Source organism: Pimephales promelas, chromosome 7, assembly GCF_988280905.1.
Source record: "Pimephales promelas chromosome 7, fPimPro1.hap1.1, whole genome shotgun sequence".
Classification (NCBI taxonomy): Eukaryota; Metazoa; Chordata; class Actinopteri; order Cypriniformes; family Leuciscidae; genus Pimephales; species Pimephales promelas.
The window spans coordinates 36,145,815-36,166,655 of NC_142775.1; the positions used below are offsets into that span (position 1 = coordinate 36,145,815).

Consider the following 20,841-nt stretch of genomic DNA (forward strand, 5'->3'; position numbering starts at 1 on the left):
ACAAATCCGTTTCATTTTTGTGAAATTAGAGGAGCGTGTCATAAAAAAAATGATCAAAACTCAATGTATAGGCTACTAGCAAGCTCTTGCTTGTCATCTGAACACATGCTGGGTTGGTGCATACACCATCTCTTCTTCTTCTGCTCTTTTTCCTCTTGTGGCAGTTCGCAAACAATGTTGCATTAGCAGCATCAAAAATGTGTGACAGCATCAAAAGTGTAAAAATGTGTATATATGTGCAAAACAAACATTTTTGAATCCTGCGTATTTATTCATGACTCTCATGTCCGAATTTGAGAAAGTGGGGGGTAGTGGGGGAAGTGAGGTATGTCGTAAAGCAGTCGAATTTTGTAGTTCTTTTTGTAGTCCGAACCCCGAAGTTACATATAGTGCCAGTAAAAGCGATACAGACCCCGTCAGACTATGGCAGACGTGTCATTCGACCTATTGTAAGTCGATGTACCATCACAAGGGTTTTGGAAATACATTATGAAGGTTGAAAAACTACATAGTGTTGCTTTAACACATTGATATACAGTACCATCATATGACCTATTTCTGAGGACACAGTTCTGTTTGTATGGTCTTAACATATCAGGCTGGTAGAGTGAAGGCCATCTGTCAAAATAGACTGTATGCTGAATCTCCACAGAGACTCTTGGCCCAGAGCTGTTTCTTTCATCACCCTCTCTGCCATCAGTCTTTCTGATAGACACATTGACACTGAATTAGTGCGATTTTTTTTCCGGAATGGAGAGGAAGGGGAAAAAGTTACTTAGTAGCAGCACTTTTTTTTTTTTTTTTAAACAATAGTCTTTCTGTTTAAATAAGGGTCACATATTTCTTAGAGTACAACCTCACTACTACACTGTAAACCCTAATAAGTTGGTATAACTTTACAAAAAATTGAGGTAGGCCTAATCAGGAAGCTTTCGCTCAAGACTGCCATGAACGCGCTCAGGACTGTTTGCAGAGGCTGTGGATTATAGTTAATAATGTTGTAAATAATGTTCAGTTTCTTGCACAGACCAATCGTTATGCTTTATAATACATCAATACACTTACCTAAAGGATTATAAGGAAGACCATACTAATACTGTGTTTTACCCCCGTTCACCTTCAGAACTGCCTTAATTCTTAATTATTTGAATTGATTCGAGTTTTGTGACATGGTGCATTATCCTGCTGGAAGTAGCCATCAGATGATGGGTACATGGTGGCCATAAAGGGATGGACATGGTCAGAAACAATGCTCAGGTAGGCCGTAAACATCCCCCACACCATTACACCACCACCACCAGCCTGCACAGTGGTAACAAGGCATGATGGTTTCATGTTCTCATTCTGTTTTATGCCAAATTATGACTCCAACATCTGAATGTCTCAACAGAAATCTCACTTTATTTCGATAGTCACTTTAGACATTTTACTAACTATAAGTAACTTTTCAACTACATGTCAACTAAGTGTCATTAGAGTATTAGTAGGCTGTAGTAGACTGTCAGTAGACTGTTAGGTTAGGGTTAGGTGTTAGGGTTCAGGTTAGGAGAACAAGTTGACTTGTAGTTGCTAAGTTACTTACAGTCAGTTTAATGTCTGTTGAGGGACCAACAAAATAAAGTGTTAGCAGATATTAAGCTGACAGTCTACTAATACTCTAATGATAGTTAGTTGACATGTAGCGGCAGAGTTACTTATAGTTAGTTGAATGTCTAAAGTGGACTATCAAAATAAAGTGTTACCGAAATCGAGACATTTTTCCAGTCTTCAACTGTCCAATTTTGGTGAGCTCTTGCAAATTGCAAATCTTGCTTTTTCCTATTTGTAGTGGAGATGACTGGTACCCGGTGGGGTCTTCTGCTGTTGTAGCCCTTCCGCCTTAAGGTTGTGCGTGTTGGGCCACACCCTAAATGCATTGAAGCAACTGCCATGTGATTGGTTGATTAGATAATTGCATTAATGAAAAATTGAACAGGTGTTCCTAATAATCCTTTAGGTATATCTTTGGGCGCCACGGGTATTCGTTTTGTTTTGCCTGTAGCCTACCGGTATATGTTTTTTGACTCTCAGTGACAGTGGCCATTGACTTATATATGAATCACCAAGGACTATACCAGCTAAAAATCAGCTCTTTACTTTTTTACTAAAAAAACAAAACACCTACAATTTGGGTGGCCTGAGGGTGAGTAAATTTAGCAGCACATTTCCTCAACCATCTCCTTGCAGGCATTACAGTTGTTTTCAATATCCTAAGATTTAAAGGCACAAGTCATCTAAAGCAAAGCCACCTTCATTTCACCCTGAAAGACATCCTACCAGGAGCCTGAGAAAGAAGCCAGTTCTTTTGTGTGGAATCAGGACTATGGACAACATTACCCTCATCCTTCCTTGCTACAGAACAATAGAGCTGGCATAGAGCTCACCTCTCACACTAGCTCACTCTAGAACCTATGAGTTTCACAACAAGAGCTGGATCGTGGCCAGAATTCCACTTTGTAAACTATGACTCACCACCGAGAGCAGCTTCTCTTCAATAACATGCAGTGATGATAAAGCCAATATAAATGAAATCATGTTTTGGGCTCACTTCGCTTAAGAGGTTCAAATACCAATACAATTGTGGCAAATAATACATTTATCAGTATGTGTTTTGGTGTCAATATCTGTGAACTTGCTTGGATATATATATATATTTTGTTCAGTAATATTTAAGTTCAGTAATTTCACTTAAATGACAATTAATAGGTAATCTTCATTGCCATTTAAGTGAAATTACTAAACTTAACTATACAAGCTTCATAAAAGTGATCATTTTAGAAGATCATTTCAAATGGTACTTAGAGGCTTTTGCATCTGAACTCTTCATATATATATATATACACAATATATGTATATGAGTATATGAGGCAAGAATACTTTATTGTAAGCACTATAGTGACTCTGAACATGTGGTCATGCCGGTCAACTCGAGGGACCATAAGTTCTACATGCTAGTAGAATGATGTTTGACAGAAGCCGATTAAATGGTTTGCGGCTGACATAGAAGATACCATACGGGTTGATCATATTGTTTGCTTTACATGGCAATTTTGACAGGGTGGAGTGTTCGTGTGGTACTTCTACTTCTGCCGAAATTACACACTTGACCTTTAAGTAATCTCCAACTGTGGTGGGGTAGAGTTACAAAATGACGTAAGCTTCAGACATAAAAATATGTGGTGAAGGGCTTTAATTTCAATCCTTCCATGTTAATACAATACTCTGATAAGAGTGCCAATCATCTACGCAAATTGCATACCGTAGTCCGGTGGGAAGTAACATTTGCCAAATGAATCGGCTGTTCGGAGGAAAGCCTCCTCTGTTACCACAGCGACCGGTAAGCAAAGGCATCTCTAGTTTCATGGCATTGTACAATTGCGTTATTTCATTGGGAACAGTGTGCTCACTTATGGAAAAATGTAACACCTGTGAGCTGGTTCCTGTCATAACGTCTCATTCTGATGTTTGCTCAGTGTTACTCAAGTCATGCTGGTCTTTTAGCTGCTGAAATCACATTCGGGTTGCTTTAGCTCTATGCCACAGATGATTCGGTAACGCTTCCTTTTACAGTCCAGTTACCCATGTAAATACTATGCACTTATTTTAGTAACTACAATTACTGGGTAATAACTAGTACTAACCCTGAACCTACTCCTGTTCCATGTACTTACCTTAAATTAGCCAGTACTTTCTAGGTAAGTACACTGTAAGTACTGTACTGTAAAAGGAAGCGTTACCGATGATTCTCAGTGTTCAGTGTTGTCAAAGTCTCTGGGCAATTGAATATATCTTGTACTGTAGATGCCACATTTTATAGACTTTATAATGTAGTCGTTATAATGTAGTAATAGATCCGCAAACCTAAAACAGTCTCATCCCAAAAAGTCATATAACTGACGTCTTGGGACGTCTTTTGACCATACGTCAATATCCGCCTTTTTAGGGCCCCCTTAAACGTCGGTAGATGGCGATCCCGGGCCGTCATACAACTGACGCTTTACCTTTAACGTCAGTTAGGTGACGGGTTAGGTTTAGGTCTGGGGTACAGTTAGGATCCCATAACCTCATCTACCGACGTTTAAGGGGGCCCTAAAAAGGCGAATATTGACGTATGGTCAAAAGACGTCCCAAAACGTCAGTTATATGACGTCTTGGGATGAGATCGGGTTGGATAACCAAGCTGATATGTGCATTTTGTGATCTGAAGTGGTAGAAGCTAAGAGTGTTTCAAAATCTTGCAACGGCCTCGCACATTTTCAGTGTTCAGATATTTTAGTGGACTATGTGAATAACTGGCAATTTCAGTTTCTTCGCAAGAGTCCGTTTTGGCCACCCTGCTATATTTATCAGTATCGCCATTGGTAAATAAAACTCCATATTGGTCGACCAATACAATCAAACCTTTTTGATGAACTGTAACAAATCCAAACATGGATGTATTGTTTGCGGAATACCAGCCCGTTCTCATCCTTTAGCGTCACATAGAACGCTATATGACAAAACGGCGCTATACTACGCACATGGCACCCTTTATCGTTAATATAACACGCGAACCCAAGTCGTCATAAATCCTTTAGCGTAATATTAGACTACCCTACCCCACACCTAAACCTACCCATCACAGCGCGTGTTATATTAACGATAATGGGTGCCATGTGCGTAGCATAGCACCGTTTTGTCATATATAGCGTTCTATATGACGCTAAAGGATGAGAATGCGTTGGGAATACATGCTCTCTGTGTGTCTGAAAGTCTTTTTTGCTGCTGTTTTATTAGAAAAACAATGTAATTTGGAATTACTATTGGGAACTCCACTGTTTTAATGTTTTCATTTATGATTCAAAGCCTAAAATACATCAGGAAACTAAATTTAGTAAGATAAACCATCCATTTGTGCTTATAAGTGATATAATAAGTGCAATTATTCCGATGAATAATCATACTGTATAAATAATAAAACTTTTTTATGCATTTTAAAATGTAATTTATTCCTGTAATTGGAAAGCTGACTTTTCAACATCATTACTCTCTTCAGTGTCACACGATCCTTTATTAACCTTTTTAATATGCTGATTTGGTGCTTAAAAACATGTCTTATTATGAATCTTACAAACATTTTGTGCAAAAGAACAGCATTTATTTTTTGAAATAGATTTTTTTTTTGTTACAGACTAAACTGTCACTTTTGATCCATTTATTGTATCCTGTATAAACATATACATTACTTCAAAACCTTTGAACGGCGGTGTATATATCACTATCACAAAAGGTTTTTTGAAGATGCGTCATCTTTTCTTGAGCACGAGAATCACTGCCAGACTTTAGGGTCCTACCACCACCTCCAAAATTCAGTGTGAGCTAGTGTTACGAAATGTACAATGGAGTGAGACAGATGACATAGTTATGATTTGATTTTTCTGATGTTGTAATAGTTATGAGGTATGATGGTGAATGATGTTCTTCAGATGCCAGAACATTAAAACCACCCTTTAACTTCAGACCCATCCACAATGATTCCATTCGGGATCCTTTTTTCCCATTCTTGGGTCTGTTTTTCACTGCGATACACAACTAAGTCAGATGTAGTGGTCCATACACTAATGAACTGTGGCTCTCTGCTTCGGCCTGTTCTCTATTAGCTTTGCAACTAAGAACAGAAAAGGAGGAGAGAATGGCTCTGTTCCAAAGTCTAGTGCTGCCTACAAAGGCATCACTCACTCGAAGTGAAGGTTATTCTAAAAGGTAGGCACATCATTAAAATATGTATCTAATTTTATCCAGCTTTTAAGGCAGAATTGCTACCATGATTTCAGTTATGCTGTTATCTATGTAGGCAGTAGACAGCAAGGCAGCTCACATCTTGGAACAGAGCCAAAGAGAGGGAGAGCAAAGAAATGAGAAATGAAGAGAGCGGGTAGAGATCAGAGCCCTCGGAGTGTTTGAAGACCTGTTCGCCTCTTTCAAAATGCAAAACAGCTGTAATGATGTCAGTATACATTGAGTGGAATATACCAGATTCAGCATGAGTATAAATCTGTGTATTCAGGTGTGCTATGTGAAGTTAGAGGAATAAAGCAGCCAATCGAAGGCTGAGTCTTGTCTCCGGGCCAGTTCCACTCTGGCACTGCCCTCTTCCCATGAACCCGAGCCCCAGAAACAACGTGGGGGGATTATATTATCTTCCTCTTGACTCGTGAGGCTACTCGTTCAATCGCAGCTGCATTGCAAATCCAGTTAGTAAAGGATCCTGACATGAAACAGGACTAGTGTCTTTTTATGATTGTTTCATGTCAGTCTTGCAGTGTGTGACTAAAGAAGAAAAACTGACCTTGAGATGAGTGAAATTGCCCTTCGATTACCCTGTCCATTACGTTGTAAAGTCGATTAGGCGTAAGGAAATACTACAATATAGTATGCCTCATAAAAGTTCATACCTCACAAATGAATTAGCTACGCACTCCAGCTATATTCTGCTGCCGGAATGGTGGGATCTAATTCAAATTTGTTTGAGAAGTGTATCTATACATTTATTAATGTTTGGATGGATGCTAAACTGTTCAATGATGTCAACATACTGGCAGCATCTGTAACTTATGACCATATTTAGAGACTTGCAAATCTTTACGATGAAGACTGGTCCGAATTTCATATTCATATTTGATAGAACTTAATTTCTTCATTCAGAGTAAAATTAAAGTAAATATTTATAAGTATATTTTAAAGAAAATCTAGTTCCCACATTATTTTTCTATACGTTGACTCGTTGGGTCCTCTAACCTGCAACATGCCCTTTAACATTACTCTATGATTTTAAGTAAATATAGGTCAGTTAGGGTTTAGTTTAATAATAAAACAAAGCCTAATTAACAGATTGATTTTTCAGTTATTTTTTCATGCTAATTTATGTAAATATGTGTTATAACATGCCATTCATCCATGCATTTTGAATGTTTAACATTACTTTAAAACTTTGTTTTTTTTAAAAAAAAAAAGTTGTTAAAAAGTGTTAGATTTTTACCAAGAATTTGTTTTTATTATATTGAGATTAGAAAACTGGTTGAAAAATCGGAATAAAATGTCTTTAAAAAATGTAAAAATTAAAAATCACAATTTTCCATTTCTTGCATTAAATATTGATATGCATTTGCCTGTTCTTGTAAATGTATTTATACAATTTGCCATCCCATTATTATTTCTGTAATTGTAACTAAGAGCCAATGACTGGTTTGGGAGCCACTAGGTCACACAATCAGCCATGATGGTCAAGCGTAAAATTGCAATGACACAGCAATTTTTTTTCTATTGGTTTAGCATAATTCTATAATTCCAGAAGAAACAATGAGGTCAAGTTAACATTTTGCATTAAGCCTCTACATTCATGATCTACATCTGTGCAGTTCCGGTTCAATTAGTAATTCTGTGTGGCTAATATTGATAGTGATGCTGAAAGGTTCTGCTGAATGCCCTCCGCATCATGGCTAAAATTAAACCGTTATTAACAAATATACCCACAGCAACTCAACAATGTACATATTTTCTTTCAGATTAGTTACATATTAAGGAGATGAATTTAGGTCATGATGACTTCCTTCAATGTTCCTGCAAAAGTTCATATGATATTCATACTTGTAAGTTGATTCTATATAGTTATTTTATCTTCAGGTTCAAATGAGGTCTTATTTATTGGTGTATTTAAAAATAAATTAGATTCATTATGTTCTCATGTGTCAAATGTGTCTACACTAATTTGACATTTTAATGGCTTCATTCTGTTCTGTGTGATTTTTAAAGAGAGAATCAGAATAATTGACAAAACACGTTATTAAATGACCACATCAACAGTGTTTTACTAATGTTTTCATATTTGTTGAGCCTGAACGATAGATAAATTCAGCCAAAGAGCGCATTTGACTTTACTTTCATTAAACCACATCTGGAATTCTTCTAAAAGTAAATTAGCCTTTAAAAAGGTCTTTCTAAGACAAATTTTCACCATCATTTACCGATAATTGAAAGAGCAGCTAAGACAGGGGTTTAAACTTTTCCTCAGCCGAACCCCAATTGGCCTCAATTAATTTACTTGCAATTCCCTCTATGGTTAAGGAACAGTGTTACCATATTGGGTTTGTCTTGATTGAATTTGTTTTGATTGCAAAATCTATGCAACTAATACAGTGAAACAAATGTGTGTGTATTTAACAAATATTCAATCCAATAGTATTAGTGTTTAATGATACAGCCCATTCTCATCTCATGCGTTAACATCCGACACACATGGCACCCTTTAGCGTCAATATGGGAAGCGCCCCCTAGTGGTCTAACCCTAACTCTACCCCAGACCTAACCCTACCGGCGTCATCTAACTGACGCTAAAGGTTGCCATTTGTGTCAGATTTAGACGTATGGTCAAAAGCGTCAGTTAGATGACGCCCTAGGATGAGAAAGCGTTGAATGATAATGCAAAGCTTGCTATGTCAAATCGGTATCATTTCTGTAAAAACAAAAAACAAAAAAAATCTTCCCTTAGATGTCCATATATAAAGACAGGTCGATATAGAGTTCCACCTTACACGTCTCAGTGCCATTAAGTATTCGGCTGTGTTGCAGCAGACAGCTAAATGCGCCGACTAAACTGTCTGGGTTCTTCGATGCAATTTTAATGTGATTCCAGCTATTCTCAGAGCTTCACAATGACATCATCCATTTAAATACTTATGGGGACGCAGTTTCTAGCAAACCCCTCGAGCGCCACGGGTCCATTTGTACTTCTCTTTGAACAGACCCACGCTGTGAGAGAGCGAGTGAATAATAAGGTCAATTTTTAATGTCCATTTAATTGTCAAAGCCATTTCTGCTGTCAGATGTTTGCTTGTGATACTATCACACGATGAAAGGTTTCCCCAGAGGGACATCGCAGCGGAGGGGCATGTTTGTACATACTCTCACTGCCCATCCGGTAACGCACGAACCCAGGGTGTTCTGGAAGCCCGCCTCGCAGAGACAGCTGTCCTCCCACCTGGACGGGGCTCCATCAAACTAATGGGGACGCAATCTACAGCTACGCCCCTCTCGTGCGAGAGAGCCATTTCTTGTATCCAGGCGGTCCATTTGCAATCGCTGGCAGCGTTGAAGAAAACAAAAGTGCCCAAGAATCCCGAGTTTGGCTCACTGTGCCAACTGTGCAGTGTTGAGTAACTGACTAAAAGTATATGACACGAAACCGCTAGTGTCTAAAATGATGTACTTGAAATTAAATTAAATTAATATATCTATTCTGAAAACATGTCTTTAAAAAAATTGCTTCTCAAGTAAATTAACCTTGTTTTAATCTATTTTATTTTATATACTTTATAATATATATTTTTGTTTTTAAAATAAAATAAAATTCAGTAGAACATGACAAAATACTGATTACTTGGCAAACTGCAGTATAGCTTCCCAAACACTGCAACTGTGCCAGTCTCACGCAGAGGGTGTACAAATGCTAGGCACTGACCCAGGCCTTTCAAAAGCAGAAATCCTAACGCTTGGCACTCAGGCAGTCCAGCGATGGCAACATTATGCAGATTGCCCGTCCTCCAGTACTGATACAAAGAGAAGACTGTTGCAATAGATGGAGTGAGCCTATTGAAATGGCGGGCCCTTTTTCATTGTCGAAGCTGATACTGTGAGGGATAGAAGACAATATATATAAGGTTTTTAATCTCACGAAAAAGCATGCAACAAAATGTATTATTATTGATACATAGATTTTAATGAGCACGTATAAAAATAGCAACGCACATGTATGGTCACCTTAGTCTTGTTTGGTGAATTGGCCACTTATTGTCATGGCAAGTAGCTTCAAGTGCTTTATTGAAGGCTTTTAAATGTTCAATTTGAAGGAAAAAATGCATAATAATTTTGTAAGTGGTTAGGTAGACTCTATTATCCATAGTATCCTACAGTACAGCACTTTAGTCCTCATGAAACTCAGTTTGCTCCCAATTTTCCTCGTTATCTGACTTGATATTTGTTATGGTACACACCAAAAGATTTTTTACATCTTATAAGATTTTCAAAATATGATAGACCGCAAACACGAGTACAAAAAAAAATCCTAGATTTAATCGGCCCGATTATCTTTTGGTGTCTACCCAGCATTATCTGATGCATTATCTGAAATGTGATATTCAATGAGAGAGAAAACGGTAACACTTTAGAATACGGTTCCTTCGTTAATGAATAACTACACAAGAACTAATGAGTAACACAATATTAACAATCTAGTAACTATTATTAACTAACAAGAAACTCTGATTAACGAACTAGTAAGTAATAGCGCACACACGAAAGTGGTAGTTCACTATTAAGTAATCAATAACTACTATTTTTTTAATACTTCCCAGAGAACTACTGAAAAAGTTTATTAACAATCTAGTAACTACTATTAACTAAAAGAAATTCTTATTAACGAATTAGTAAGTAATAGCTCACAGATGAAAGTGTTACTAGATACTTCTGTGGGAATTACTAATTATTTGGATTCGTATTATAAAGTGAAGATCATTGGAACTAACTAGTAATTATTCAAGTGTTACTAAAGACATTTTCTAAAAGTTACTAAAGTTCACCAAAAAATCTCAAACATTTGCACAAATCATGACTAGATCATGTAGTAACACTTGAGTAATTACTAGTTAGTTCCAATGATCTTCACTTTATAATACGAATCCAAATAATTAGTAATTCCCACAGAAGTATCTAGTAACACTTTCATCTGTGAGCTATTACTTACTAATTCGTTAATAAGAGTTTCTTTTAGTTAATAGTAGTTACTAGATTATTAATAAACTTTTTCAGTAGTTCTCTGGGAAGTATTAAAAAATAGTAGTTATTGATTACTTAATAGTGAACTACCACTTTCGTCTGTGCGCTATTACTTACTTGTTCGTTAATCAGAGTTTCTTGTTAGTTAATAATAGTTACTAGATTGTTAATATTGTGTTACTTATTAGTTCTTGTGTAGTTATTCATTAACGAAGGAACCGTATTCTAAAGTGTTACCGGATTTTTTAATGTTTTTTTGCTAAATCGCCTGAAATAAGGTCTGTGGTGAACAAAGCCTCTAAATATTTTCGCATTTGTGATTTTTAACCTGCTTTTTTTTTTTTTAAACTTTCTTGTGTCTGCTTGTGTTTTTTAAAAAACTTTATAGGCTTCAAAATGTATAAATTTTGGATTAACTTGTAAAGATTATCTTGATAGACAAAATGTGTAAGGCTTACAACTCTTTGTTAAACAGAGATCTTATTTTTTACTATTTTCCAAAAGTCTATGGGGAAAATGCACAGCTTTTCGATGGAGGGAAACCATGCGCCGCTAGCTTCCGAGTTGTCCTACAAAGTGACATCATCACTTCGGCACTCTATAGGCATCATAGATGTATAAATGAAGAGTTCAGATGCAAAAGCCTCTAAATGCCATTTGAAATTTTCTTCTTTAATGATGATTTTTATCAAACTTGTATATTTAAGTTCAGTGATTTCACTTAAATGGCAATGATAATTACCTATTAATTGTTATTTAAGTGATATTACTGAACTTAAATATACAAGTTTGATAAAAATCATCATTAAAGAAGAAAATTTCAAATGGCATTTAGAGGCTTTTGCATCTGAACTCTTCAAATGTGGTCAAAAGTTCATGTTAACATCCAAAATCCATGAAACAAACTAATTTTGCAGTTAAGTTTGGACTTGGAATGGGTTCTGGATATTGCAGTAGGCTGTTTTAATTAACAGGAAACTGAACTCTAATCTCAAAAGAAGAAAATGTTGATTCCTCATGATGCAGATTTGAAAGGGGATTTAATTTAATTAAACCAACTCTATATATATATATATATTTTCTTTCTTTTTTTTTTGTGCACTTATAGGATTTACACCTAAATGTTGACTTTGAATCCAGCTCAGATAAAGCCTGGGAAGGGAGTCAGACATGCAGACAGGTTCTGCATTTGAACTCAGTTGTGAATTACGTTGCATAAAGGCAACAAAGAAAAATGTTCCGTAATGGAAAATGTATTTCAGATTATATTTTATCCACATCAGGATGTCATTTATCACTTCAAAGAAGTCTGTTTTACTTTCTGGGTGAACTTTCACATTGGTTCCCTAAACAAATCACCATCAGTGTGCAAAGCCTTAGCAAAAATGTTTCCCTTTGGCAGAGTCCGTCAATGCTTTTGCTACGGTCAGAATACCAGCGTGGATCGAGCCACTGTAAAATATGCACTAAATAAAGTGCTGCTGCTTGGGTTGAAGGGTTGCAATCAAAGAGCAAAGAGAGAGAGAGAGAGTTTTAAAAAACAATCTTGCATTCCTCTGGCTGGCCTAAACCCTCTGTCTGACGGAAGTACTCGGCACTCTCCCTGCTGTCCGCTGTGTGCCAGTGACCCTGTCCTGATCCACAATCATTACGTCCAGAATGCAGGGCTCAACCTTCCTCAGCCCAAAGCCACCGTCACACCCACTACACAAACTCCCACACTCACCCCCTCATATTTACACAACCGCTAACCCCGGATTAGACAGGAATGACCGGCGTATAAAGTGCTCTGCCAAATTGGCTCATCTTAAAGGGATTGTTCACCCCACAAAAAACAAACAAACAAAAAAACCAAAACAAAACAACTGTCATCATTTATTCACCCTCACTGCGTTCTAGGCTTTATTTTATTTTATAAATCCATGGTCCGAATACTTGATTCTGATTGGCTGGAAGGTATGCAATTAAACAGTTTATAAAACGCAAACGCATGAACGCATTACATCAGTATTACTGTCATTGCTTGGCGTAAGAATAATATCAATAGCATCACATTTTTTGTGTCTGTGTGTTTATTTTATGAAACCTTGCTAGGTATTTGGAATAACCATTTTATAATGCAATACAACCGTTGAGTGCCAAAATTCCTTCCTGTCATTGATTATATACTGTGTGTATATACATACAATATATTTTAATACTGGTCTATGATGGAAGATTTTCAATCTTGACAGTATCCAAAGCAAACACTACCACTGTTTGGCACTGAAATGTGCTGCTAAGTGCCTGCTATCCTAGCCTTCGTCTACACATAAACAGAAAACTCCATAGGATTCAGATGTGCATCGAAGCTCTTTACATCCCTGGTGCTTGTGTGTCTGTTTAATACATATTTTGGCTATTTTGATTATGCTTTAAGCTAGAGAATGTTGTAAACTCTGTTAACACATTTTACCATGTTTATATGCATTTCTCAGAATTCTGCAAATTCTCCCCAGACTTCAAGGCGCACTAAGTAAGTTGTTTTTGAATCAAAATGAACACATCTTTTTATGTGTCATTTGGTTCATTCAATGAATGAAATGAACGAATTGACTCAGGAAAAGATTTGTTCATTTTGATAAACGAGTTCGAACAGGAGAGTCACGAACGCGCATCGCAGAACAGAGCAAGGCAAGCATTTGAGCTTATACAACTTAAAACTTGTTTTTTTTTTTTTAATGAGCGATCGTTTCGCTTGATAAGACCCTTATTAATCGTCTGGAATCGTTTAAAGCACTTCAACTTTTTTTTGGACCTTGAACCGTTTGGTTCCCAGTGAAGTCCATTATATGGAGAAAAATCCTGGAATGTTTTCATCAAAAACCTCATAAAAAAAAATAAATAAAAATAAAATAAAATATTTTCGACTGAAGCAAGAAAGACATGGATATTTTGGATGAAAATATATATTTTATATAAATAAATATATAAAATATATATATTTTGGATATAAATATATAAAGGAGTAGTTCACTTAAAAAAAAAAAAAAAAAGGGTGAGTAAATTATCAGCAAAAGTTTTTTTTTTTTTTTTTTAAGTGAACTACTCCATTAAGAAACTTAAAGCAAATTTTGATGTGCTTAAAAAAAGCTACTTGCCATGCAAGGATAACTTTACGCTATAGTTAACAGGATTTGTGCTTCTATGCGACACTAATACAGTATAATGCATTCGTGGAAAGTGGGAAAAAGTGAGCTGGGCTTAAGCATATTTATCAAGTAGCTCCATACCATAACCCTGTGGCTGACTCAGAGCTTAGCACCGTAACAAGGACAACTTGTTTTGTTTCCACTGCCCACTTAATTCATGGTTCCAATGTGTGACCATACATTACAGTATATTTTGAGAATACAGCTGGCTGGCAGGTCTGGGTAATCCACGTCAGAGGTAGGAGCTCTGAAAAATCTTGATGCCTGTTATGTTCGACCACACGCAAACATAGAGGAATTAAGATGACAGGGTAACACCAGTCTGGCAGCATATTATTTATTTTTATGGTTTTTATTGAAACGTACACCCACATTTAATATACCAGAGTCAACTTGATAGAGACATTCAATTAATAATTTTGTGATTTTAAATGCCACGTATAGCGCAGATCTAGAAGTATCTCTGCTCCAAGGGCATAATATATACACATATATATCTTGAAGGCAGGCATGAACTTGAGCTTGTGTGTTTGTCTCTTGTCAGGCTGAAGTGATTCAGAGTGAGAGCAGGCCCAGTTGTAAATAAGCCTCTGGCTACAGTCAGTGCTGCCAGTATGCAGGAGGAAACCTGCCTGCCAGACAAGCCCTGGTTACTTTTTAACCTAAAGATGGAATCCAACTGAAGCTGTTCACTGCTAAATACTAAGTTAATCGTGCACTGTGATCTCTAACAATGTTCCCTCTAATTTTTGTTCTTGCAGAACAAAACCTATATCTATTGGGCACAGGCCACCTGAGCAGAAACAACAAATGGAAGAAACACTGAATGTTTTTAGTTTTATTTTATTTTTTTCTTCAAATATTAAATATGTACTTTATATTATTTAAAAATGCAATTTAAAAAAATAAAAATTTTAATAGAACAGCATTTATATTAAATAGAGTTTACTGTCACTTTTGATAAATTTAATGTGTCCTTGCTGAATAAAAGTAAAGAAATAATATATAATAATATAGTATATTCTATACATATACACTCACCAACCACTTTAGGTTCACCAGTTCAACTGCTCGTTAACACACATATCTAATCAGCAGCAACTCAATCCATTTATGCATATACAGTAGACATGCTGCGTCCCAATTCGCCTACTTATACTGTGACCTAAAAGTATGTACTCTTTTTGTGAAGAAAAACTTTTGAGTGTGTAGCAAAAGAGTAAGCAAGCTTTGGTACATACTAATTCATTATCTTTAACAGACAACTCAGTCGCGTTCATCCTGTCACCAAACTGCCCTGTCAATCATCTCGTCACAGTTAAAATCCTCCATTCAATCTAATTTAATGTATTATATTAAAAAACCTTTTCGGAGAGAAAGAACCATCTTTCATGCCGAGACTCTCCTCATGTGTTTGCAATTTGAATATAATGATGCATTTAAAAGTTAATGGCTAAATGTATCTTTACAAAAGTTCACAATGCTTCTGCAGATGCAAAAAAAAAAAAAAAAAAAATGCAGCCAATACTGAATAAATACATTTTCTTCAGGTTAGATATGGATAATTAATCACTTAAACCCCTTTATCTAAACCTCTCTACACAACCGCCGGACTCGCGCGTCCTCCATGTCTGTAGTTGTTTAACACTTTTCACTCGTGTTTGTAGTTCTAACTGAATCCTTGTACAACGCGCAATGGTTTGTGGGCAATATCAGCCATTACAGTGTGCATCGATCTGCACTTCGGATTCTGGCCGGATATAATAGACCATCCAGGGTCTCTTTGGAACACTTATTTCAACATACTACGATTTGGGACGTACTAATTCTATTTTCAGGATGGATAGGATGCGAATTGGGATGCAGATATGGTCAAAGCGATCTGTTGAAGTTCAATCTGAGTATCAGAAATTGGATGAAAAGGTGATTCGTGACTTTGAACGCCAGATGGGCTGGTGTGAGTATTACAGAAAAGTTTTCACACACAACCATCTCTAGGGTTTGCAGAGAACGGTCCACAAAAGAGAAAATATCCAGTCAGCAGCAGTTCTGTGGACGAAAATAGGTTATAGGGACTAGCCACTGGGGCAGTTCCCCAAGAACAAAACTTTCCCCTAGGCAATTTCTCTGGTTGCATTCGCACTGCCAGTTGGAACTCTGCAGTGACTTAAGCCGTCACGTATGTCCTGCCGTTCTGGTTGTTTTGTCTGGGACTTTTATTTTGACAGTGATGTGAACTCCAGAGCCTGAGAACACATCGCTTCTCCGACTTCATTACGATATGTTTAACAGTTATTAAGGCCCTGTTTACAAGAGAAAGTTTGCGGGTGAAAACGTAAAAATATTTTATTGGATGTGCCTTTCGTTTACACGGCGACAACGTTTTTGGGGCTTAAAAGCACAAAAAAAGTGAAACCACCCTCCAGAGTGGAAATCTTTAAAACGCTCCACCGCCGCGTTCCCGTGTAAATGGTAAAAACGCAAAGGTCTGCTTGACACTGAAGGTTGTACGCAGGCGCGCGGGCTTGATGCCTGGAGTGCATACTACATTGAATTTTGCAGACTTTTGCGTCACCATCTGCACGCGAATTTCACACCCAAAACGCTTGTTTAAACATAGAATAAAAAGTGATATCGCAACTCCACTTTTGCGTTTTCTCTTCAGAATCGTTTCCGTGTAAACATAGCCTAAAATTAACAGTTAATCAAAAAGTTATTTGATAGAACTGTTAAACAAAACAAAAGTTCGCCGTGTGGTTGATGAACAATGACAGATAAGATTAGTCCCTTTGAGGAAAGTCATGTTGGATTTCCATAGTGTAAAGGTTGAGAATTGCCTGGACTTTGGTCCATCTATTGCTGTTTTCAATGTTCAAGGAGTTAGTCTGCGAAGTATATGTAAACTGTGACTTCTTCTGACTCCAAAATCTTGAACAGTAGTGCATACCTGTATATGTATTTAATATGCACATATTCTGTTTTTTCAATAGCATTTCAGTTAGAAAATTCAGAGCATTTTCAGTTCTTCGTAGCTGCCGTTCTAAGTTGCGTGCATAAGATTTGGGAAAGAATTTTTTTTTTTTTTTTTTTAGCCTCTTGCACTCTGGAATAAATCATTCCTAACCATGACCTGCAGGGATTCCATGTGGTAATAATGCAATGCCACTCAGTAAACTCAAAAGAAAATAAGAAACAATAAGGGAAAGAATGAAATCGTTCATCTGCATTGTCCACGTGGTGAAGTGTCGAATGGCACGCACACACAACACTCCTCTTCGTCCCCCTTGTGTCAGAGCAGTCAACCAGTCTCAGCGTTGAACATTAATGCACTCCAGATAAACCACAGCAAATAGACCACAGCAAAGACTTGACGAAATGTTATATAAAGCTACAGAAAAAAACACCTATTTCTCAGAGGCTGCAACTGTACGCGGTCTTCAAACTGAATTCAGTGTGTCTATGGATTTATGGGTCCCAGCAAGTGGCCTAACGGGCCGCGGGGGTGGACCTGCAGAGCCATTGAGTGGCAGTGTGTTTTAGGTAAGGCTGTTTTTTTTAAGTAGTAAGATGGTTATTTTACAAGGCTGGGAGCAACAGCTGTATAAGACTCGCAATACATTAAACTCCGTGCCAGTAACTATTCCATCCAAAAGCATTATGCACAGAACATGTCATCTCCCCAGGCAATGACCTCCGAACTAGTTTGCAGATGGCTTCCAGGGGTGCTCTGTTATTCCATCCTCCAAGCTCCCTATTTTTGTACTTGTCAATAGGAAGGACTCTATATTCGTTCACACTTTCTAGAGTTTCCAAATTCCATTGTAAGCCCATGTTGCTCGGGTGGCGTGTTGACGTGGCGTTATACGGTGCTGGATGAGTTTCCTAATAACTCAAGAGAATGTATATACGTTTTTTTTTTTTTTGTTGGTGTTGTTTATGTACTGCATTGGCAGGTTCTTTACTTGTTTTTTTACTTTTTAAAGGGATAATTCACTTTGAAATTAATTTTTGGTATGTTTTAGCTTACCTCAAGGGCACTCAAGATGTAGGTGTCTTTGTTTCTGCAGTAGTTTCAATGTTGATATTTTTCGGTCAAACCGTTCTTGTCTGTCAGTCATATAATGGAGGTCTATGGTCACCACCTCAAAGAGCATGCACAGAGAAGTCCAAATTAAACATGATTCAATGACTCGTAAATGTAAGTACACATTGTTGGCTTACCTCAACATTAGCGTTTGAATAGCGTGCGCTCTCAGTGGGCGGGGTCACATTAACACGTCACTCATTGTTTACACAGAGATTTCAGAAGTGTTACCTTTCACTGTGAAGATCTAAACATATTTAGATATAGAGGAAGTCGCAATGGAAGACTATTTAGATATTTTAACAGATAACGTTGAATTTTTTTTCGCAACTGCGCGAGAGATCACTTCCGGCGCTTGCGCAGACCGAAGCGCCCGAGACCTTAGATCACTTGGACGTGGCTGTGGTTACAAGAGGTAAAAACTATATAAATACTGTTAGTTTTCTCACACAAACCACTCATTTTGTGTCTTAGGCCATCAATGTTATATTTATGAGTCATTAAATCATGTTTAATTTGGGCTTCTCTGTGCATGCTCTTTGAGGTGGTGACCATAGACCTGCATTATATAACTGACAGACAAGAACGGTTTGACCTAAAATTTTAATTACTGCGGAAACAAAGACCTAAAATTAATTTCAAAGTGAACTATCCCTTGAACTAAGAAATAAAACAAGTGAAAAATCTTTGAGTGCAGTATAATATCTAATGTTGCTTCTCAAGAAAGTCTATCTTGTTTTCAGGATTTTTAGATATTGTTTACTGTTTACTGAAACAAAACAATTATTTTAGACTGTTTTTGCAATTATGAAACAATCAACGCATTCTCACCCCAAGGCGTCACCTTTGACCATGCTTCAATATTTGACGTTTTAGGCGCCCTTTAGCGTCACTTACATGACGCGATCCTACGGCGTCATCTAACTGACGCTAAAGGAAAGCGTCAGTTAGAGGACGCGGTTAGGTTTAGGTGTGGGGTGGGGGTAGGGTACACGCGATCCTAGGGCGTCATTTAACTGACGCTAAAGGGCGCCTAAAGCGTCAGATATTGAAGCATGTCCAAATGCTTCCCAAGGCGTCAGTTAGGTGACGCCTTGGGAGTGAGAATGGGCTGAAACAATACAATTTCAGCATTAGGGGAGTATTCAAAATTATTTACAAACTATAATCTTGTTAGAACTGCATTTCATGTGTTTTTCCTTTTCCTTTTCAGACGGAGAAGCAAAAACAAATTGGGCTGTGCTCATTTGCTAACAAGCAATATATCCCTAGCAATCACCGAGAACACCCTAGAAACTGCATGGTAACATTCTAGCAACCACTTGATGGGCACCTTCAATATCCTGGCAGTACTGTGGCATGTTTTGGATGAGAAACTCACATTTTCTTAAGAAAAGGTAAACATACAGTACTGTAGTTATACTCTATTTTCTATTATGCACTGGAGGTAGATCCTTCAAAATATGTGGCGTATCCAGTTGTGGAGACCCAATCAATTTGTTCCGGGCCAAATTAAGGCCTCTGTGATCTCCCGAATCCATGCGAATCCGGCAGACAACAAAGTTTACATGATGTCGGTTCATTGGTGAAAAATAGCTTTGTTTTGGTCCAAAACGTCAAAACAGCGGTTGGATCGCTCCTCACCCGCTCCCTCAGAGCTCGGGGTAAAAATAAACCATGATCTAGCGGGGGCAATTGGAGGATGCATGTGTTGATCAAATGATGAGATGAGAGACAAACTACACCTTAATGTTCGAACCTCACCGGTGTTTAAAATTCTTTTCCCGTGACACTGTAATGTAATGCAGGGGGACCAATCAAGAGCTTATTATGCTACACTCATCCGAGTCATTATCGCTGTAATCAGTATTTATACACAAGTGGCTTTCCCGCTCGCTCTAACGCGCTCGCTCTCACCCTCTCGTTCTCCTCGCACTTTGTCGAAACATGCTTCTCTATCTAGATCTCATGCATGAAAAGAGATCTAGTTCCCTTTGTCGAGGCTTGTATCTCTCAGGTCCCCGAGAGCTTGTTGAAGCATTACATCATGCGCTGGAACAAAGACATGCTGGGATGGGCTGGGTAACGGGAAGGGATGGAGGATGGGCTGGTGCTGAGATCAGGTTTTTGGGAAAAGTCATGGGAAGTTAGGGGAGGGGGGTAAGGAAGTAAGGAAAGAAGGACATAAATTAGTGTGGGAGCAGATGGAAAAACGAAGCCCTCTCAAATCCCAGGTAAGGTGAATCAAACTGCTTTTCAAAGCTTCCACGATGGCTTTTATGAGACCCTGACACGTACGACCATTCACACTCAGATATTATTATATACACACGAAATGATTATCCCATGGGCGGACACAAAGGGATCGTTGCGTTTTCAGGATGACGTTGAGGCTCAAACGTCAACGAGCAGATGTATTTCCAAAAACACAGCAGACAATTAGTCGGTTTCATAGTCTTTGCGCTCCTTTGGTTTGCTCCGAAGAGGCTTCAACCTCATCCAAGAAGGTTAAACACGGCAGCCAGGAAAGATGTTTAGACCCGAGACAAGCTCCAAACCCTACCGAAATACAACACTTCACAAGACTTCTTTGTCCACAATTCAATAAGTTGCTAATTAAATTTGTTAGGCCAACGTTATAAATGATGAAACCAAAATATGGGATTTGTAGCAGGAGAAATACATAAAAGAGGGGATTTTGGGCACATTATGGCATGT

General features: G+C 37.7%; 1 long non-coding RNA gene across 2 annotated transcripts in view; it reads left to right on the plus strand.

Annotated features, from left to right (window-relative positions):
• The window catches only part of LOC148978390 (uncharacterized), a 92,047-nt gene that overhangs the window by 64,324 nt on the left and 6,882 nt on the right, over positions 1 to 20,841 (plus strand). For both annotated transcript variants that reach the window (XR_016169413.1, XR_016169414.1), the window contains exon 2: positions 19,337 to 19,520. This is a non-coding gene — a long non-coding RNA (uncharacterized LOC148978390). The remainder of the gene's footprint in view (positions 1 to 19,336; positions 19,521 to 20,841) is intronic.